Raw genomic sequence first — 6,023 nt, 5'->3', positions numbered from 1 at the left:
CAAGTTTCTTTACTCCACACACCTCTGTTTACCTAGCAGTAAATTGCAACCCAGTTGTTAGTCGATTGGCGGATTGCTTTTCTGAGGGTAATAATTTCTTCAAAAAAATAATAAATTGGTCACTTCAATCCACGACTGTTTGTGGGGCACCGCTGTGCGCAATTCGCCGCCATGTTTTGCCCACAAAATATACAGTCAATTCACTTTACAGCTCCCACACACATCTTCACTCGAGTTTCCAGCTTTGGGTCATCATCCCAATGTGAGAGGAGCTATATAATAATAATAATAATAAACCTTGTATTTGATATAGCGCCTTATCAAGTTTTCGAGAAGTCTCAAAGCGCTTCACAGAATATACTGTAAAGTGAATTGACTTTATATTTTGTGGGTGAAACGCGGCAGCCAATTGCATACAGCAGTGTCCCACAAACAGTCATGGATTGAGTGACCAATTTTTTTTGGGGGGGGGGAATTATTACCCCCAGAAAAGCGATCCGCCAATTGACTAACAAGCCGGATTCCTATAAATGTGAAGTTTATACTGTACTGTTATACTGTGTGGCATTAGGCAGGTGTGGCTTTCCAGGGAGAGAGAGAGCACATTCCATTCCAGACAGATTTCCATGTGCAGGAGGCATACTTATGTGGACTCAGATTGTTTTGGAGATTGCGCTGCACAGAGAGGGTTTCCATATGTGTCAGACACCTGGCTAAGCAATACAAACGCTGAGAGACACAGAGAGAGGGCACTAGACTGAGTGTGAGTCAGAGAGACATTGTGTAAGAGCGAGTGTGTGAGAATGAGTGTGTGTGTGTCAGAGAGAAAGTGAGTGTGTGTGTGAGAGTCTGGAATCCCGTAACTCAGTTCCCATTCCCTTAAAAACTGCCACCATCACTCCCACCTTGAAAAAACCTTCCCTTGATGCGTCTCAGCTATCAAGCTACCGGCCCATCTCCAACCTCCCCTTCTTGTCCAAGGTGCTTGAACGAGTTGTTGCCTCCCAGCTGCTCTCTTTCCTCTCCACCCATTCATTATCCAAACCCCTTCAGTCTCCGCAGCCCACAGAAGGTGCTGACTGGGACCTGCTCCCTGCGTTCCTCATCTTCCTCACACTCATCCCCCGACCCATAGTCTTCATCATCATCGTCATCATCTTCATCCTCTTCCTCACTGTAGCCCATTCCTGCTGTGGATGAAACCCCAAATATTAACTAACCACCACTGAACGTTGCCTCGTCCCAGATAGTCAGCCTCCGATAGGGCATTTTTTTTAATGTATAGTGGGGAGAATCTCCACCAGCCCTAGGAATTTCCCAGCAGTAAATTGCTCTTCCATAATATTAATACTAAATAATGAATTCGTCAGCATGGGTCAAGCAGTCACCTTTTTTTTACAGACTATTATTTGATAATTTGTGACATTGCATGATTATTACTTAATAGATTCCTGCTTTCATATTATTTTAATCATCTTAAGATTTGAAACAAATACAGGAAGCATTGCTTTATCTGTAGAGATCTGTGTTTAATGTTTCTAGCAGTGGGATAAAAGTGCCCTTTTTGAGTTCAGTCCCCACCAGTGACAATTCCTTGAAAAATTCCCTGGCTTCTGAGCAAACTTTTGCTCCCAATCCCAGCCTCTGAGCAAAACTCCTATTGACTGATGAAACTTTGTTGAACTGACCATTATGCTGTTGTTCTGCTGTAAAGTTTGCTTTGTAACCTTGCTAGCCCCAATTAATGTTTTCTTTCCTTATCTGGTGTCCTTGTGTTTGTTGGTGCAGTCAGTCATGTAGAAAAGGAATGTGTAAATATATGGTCTTTGTAATATGAGAAGTGAAACAAGAAAATGGTATCTGTGAGACAATGCAGATGGCTTTGGTGAGAATTGTAGGAAGGCAAGCTAAGAAAATAAGTGGGTTTCGATTTGACCAGTGGGTCACTGTAGCTGTGACTTGTTTGAAGAGATTTGGGAAGAGAGTAGTGAGGCCGCTGTTCAGGGAACTATCTGCCTTTCTGTCACTTTGCAGTGGATAATTGAACTAAACTGCTCTAGTGAGCTTGGTTATCTGGCAACCTAAACTATTAGACTCAATTGCCTGATCCCAGTGTCTAGGCAAAGCTCCGCTCCTAGGCCCAGCTCCGAGCAAAGCCCCGCTCTCAATCCCAGTCTAGGACAGAACTTTACTCCTAATCTTGTGCAGTCCTGTAGTTTGCTTGCCTTGCAAGCGAGAGGACCCGAGTTCAATTCCCGGGCGGGGCAACCCCTTAGGCAAGTTTCTTTACTCCACATGCCTCTGTTTGGCTAGCAGTAAGTAGGAACCCAGTTGTTAGTCGATCGGCGGATCGCTTTCCGTGAGTAATAATCCCTCCAAAAAAAAAGTGGTCACTCAATCCACAGCTGTTTGTGGGTCACTGCTGTGTGCAATTGGCTGCCACATTTCGCCCACAAAATGCAGTCAATCCACTTTACAATATATTCCGTGAAGCAATTTGAAACGTCTCAATGACGTGATAAGTCTCTATATCAAATGAAAGGATTATTACTAATCCCGTTCCCAGATGGAATTCTCGTCCACACATTACCAAACACCCAGCGATCCATCAGTCCCGTGGGAGTCAGGTGAAGGGTTGACTTTTGCTCCAATCTTCCCGATGGCTCCTCGACCAGTGTCTCCGCCTGTTACACCAAATCAGCCGGCAATCAACGTCCGCTTACCCAGTGTTCCCTCCCTCCCCCCCCACCCCCACCCCCAACTAGTTACCAGCTCAATTTAACTCCGTGGCTGTTAGTTACCAGCTCAGCTTAACTTCATAGTTGCGGTCAATTAAATTTAGTTTAACCTGTGAAACGTTTTGAGACGTTTCGACGACAAGACACTTTATCAAATGCAAGCATTGCTATAGCTGCCAGTTACCAGCTCAGTTTAACTCCAAGGCCACAGACTGTACAGCACGGAAACAGGCCACTCGGCCCAACCAGTCTGTGCCAGTGTTTATACTCCACACAAGTCTTCACCCACTCCTCACTCCCCCCCACACTCTTTTCCCCTGTCCCTCATGTGAGGGGCTAGCTTCCTCCGGGTTACCACACAGCCACTAGTTACCAGCTCACCTTAAACTCCACAGTTGCTGGTTACCAGCCAGTCACCAGATCTGAACCGGGCTCCGAGCGGAAGAATTGAGAAATGAAAGTAAAACCTAGAAGTGATTGGCCACTCTGAGGCTGTCAGTTAACCCCTCACCTCCCTCCCTGCTACACACAGCAGGTCAGAGCCCAGCCAGCACTGCACAGGGGCCGAGTCACACCCAGAGGCTCTCCCTCACTCCAGGTCCGCCAGCCGCAGCAGGGACTCTGAGCTCACGGGCAAGCCTCAGGCTCCAGTGCACTGATGGGGGGAGAGAGCGTAGCATTGTCAGTGCAAACACACACACACAAGCTGTTTTCTTTCACACACACACTCACGCACATTCACAGGCTTGCTCTCCCTCTCACATGCAACACACATACAATACACACACTCCCTCTCACACACCCACATGCTCTCCCCCTCTCACACATATGCTCATTCTCCCTCACACACACACACTCTCTACCCCAGAAAAGCAATCCGCCAATCGACCAATAACAACCAGTTTCTTACTTACTGCTTGGTAAACAAAGGTGCGTGGAGTAAGGAAACTTGCCCAACGTTTCGCCCTGTCGGGAATCAAAAACAGGTCTCGCTTGGGAGTGCTCTACAACAACAACAAGATTCCATTTATAGAGCGCCTTTCACGTCGGGAGGACGTCCCAAGGCGCTGGACAGTTGGGTCAAGACCTGAGCATTGGGAGGGGGGAAATGGTCGAGGGGAGGGAAGGGAGGGAGCGAGGAGGGGGTAGAGAGTCGAGAGGGGAGCTGAAGGCTCGGTCAAGAGAAAGGTCTTGAGACCGGCCTTGAAGGAGGAAAGGGAGGAAGCGGCAAGGCACTGGGGGATGGAGTTCCAGAGCCTCGGGACTGAGAGGCTGAAGGCCCGACCACCGATGGTAGGGCGGTTGGGGCGGGGGATGTGGAGCAGACGGAGCCAGAGGAACGGAGGGTACGGGCAGGTAGGTAGGGGATAGTAGGTCGGAGAGGTAGGAGGGAGCGAGGCCTGAATGGCCTTGTAGGTGAGGGTGAGGATCTTGAATTCGATCCTCTGGGGGATGGGGAGCCAGTGGAGGCGAGCGAGGGTGGGAGTGATAGTGGTCGCGAGGCCTGGTGCGGGACAGTACACGAGCTGCAGAGGTCTGAATGACCTGCAGTGTGGAGGGAGGTGGCGGGAAGGCCGGCGAGGGGAGAGTTCCCATAGTCCAGCCTTGAGGTGATAAAGGCGTGAACCAGGGTTTCAGCAGCGTGAGGGGTGAGGTAGTGCCGTAATCTGGCGATATTCCGGAGGTGATGGAAGGCGGTGCCAGTTGTGGTGCGGATATGAGGGAGAAAGGACAGCTCAGGGTCGAACAGAACCCGAGGTTCCTGATGGCTTTGAGAGGTGGAGAGTGCAGCCTGGATGCTGATGCTGTCAGCGCCTGAGGTGCGGAGGCGCTGACGTGAGCCAATCAGGAGGACCTCAGTTTTACGCACGTTGAGCTGAAGAAAGTTGTCTCTCGTCCAGGACTCGATGTCGGACAGGCAGTCTGTCAGGGCATCGGGGGTCGTGGAGTTGAGAGTAGAGGAGGAAAGGTAGAGTTGGGTGTCATCCGCATACATGTGGAAGTTAACCCCATGTCTGCGGATGATGTCACCACAGGGGAGCATATAGAGGGTGAAGAGGAGGGACCCGAGGACAGAGCCCTGAGGGACACCGCACGAGACAGTGCGGGGGCTGGAGGAAAAGCCGTTCGTGGAAACAAAGTGAAGATGGTGGGAGAGGTACAACCTAAACCACTCAAGGACAGGGCCTTGAAGGTTGAGGTGGGAGGACAAGCGGTGGAGGAGGATAGCATGGTCGACCGTATCGAATGCTGCCGATAGGTCGAGGAGGATGAGGAGGCAGAGGGAGCCCTGGTCACAGATGGTCAGGATGTCATTGGTGACCTTGACCAGGGCAGTTTCTGTGCTATGGGCAGCACGGAAACCTGAATAAATTGGTCACTTCAATCCACGACTGTTTGTGGGGCACCGCTGTGCGCAATTCACCGCCATGTTTTGCCCACAAAATATACAGTCAATTCACTTTAACAGCTCCCACACACATCTTCACTCGAGTTTCCAGCTTTGGGTCATCATCCAATGTGAGAGGAGCTATATAATAATAATAATAATCCTTGATTTGATATAGCGCTTTCAGTCGGAGGACGTCCAAAGCGCTTCACAGAATAACTGTAAAGTGAATTGACTGTTATATTTGTGGGGAACGCGGCAGCCAATTGCACAGCAATGTCCCACAAACAGTCATGGATTGATGACCAATTTTTTTTGGGGGGGGGAATTATTACCCCAGAAAAGCGATCCCCAATTGACTAACAAACCGGATTCCTATAAATGTGAAGTTTATACTGTACTGTTATACTGTGTGGTATTAGGCAGGTGTGGCTCTCCAGGGAGAGAGAGCACATTCCATTCCAGACAGAGATTTCCATGTGCAGGAGGCATACTTATGTGGACTCAGATTGTTTTGGAGATTGCGCTGCACAGAGAGGGTTTCCATATGTGTCAGACACCTGGCTAAGCAATACAAACGCTGAGAGACACAGAGAGAGGGCACTAGACTGAGTGTGAGTCAGAGAGACATTGTGTAAGAGCGAGTGTGAGAATGAGTGTGTGTGTGTCAGAGAGAAAGTGAGTGTGTGTGTGAGAGTGTGGAATCCCGTAACTCAGTTCCCATTCCCTTAAAAACTGCCACCATCACTCCCACTTGAAAAAACCTTCCCTTGATGCGTCCAGCTATCAAGCTACCGGCCCATCTCCAACCTCCCCTTCTTGTCCAAGGTCTTGAAGAGTTGTGCCTCCCAGCTGCCTCTTTCCTCTCCACCCATTCATTATTCGAACCCCTTCAG

The 6,023-nt window shown here is 49.3% G+C and overlaps 1 long non-coding RNA gene across 1 annotated transcript; it reads right to left on the bottom strand.

The window, feature by feature from the left end:
- Positions 1-1,114: 1,114 nt before the first annotated feature.
- Positions 1,115-3,297, bottom strand: LOC103173775. Its single transcript, XR_487161.2, has 3 exons — positions 3,120-3,297; positions 2,591-2,684; positions 1,115-1,190 (listed from the first exon to the last, which is right to left on the bottom strand). It is a non-coding gene; the product is annotated as an uncharacterized LOC103173775 (long non-coding RNA).
- Positions 3,298-6,023: the final 2,726 nt, after the last annotated feature.

This window comes from Callorhinchus milii, unplaced genomic scaffold (genome assembly GCF_018977255.1).
Source record: "Callorhinchus milii isolate IMCB2004 unplaced genomic scaffold, IMCB_Cmil_1.0 Scaffold1, whole genome shotgun sequence".
In the NCBI taxonomy this organism is placed as follows: Eukaryota; Metazoa; Chordata; class Chondrichthyes; order Chimaeriformes; family Callorhinchidae; genus Callorhinchus; species Callorhinchus milii.
Note: the sequence above shows the minus strand (reverse complement) of the source record. Positions and strands in the feature narration are given on the sequence as shown.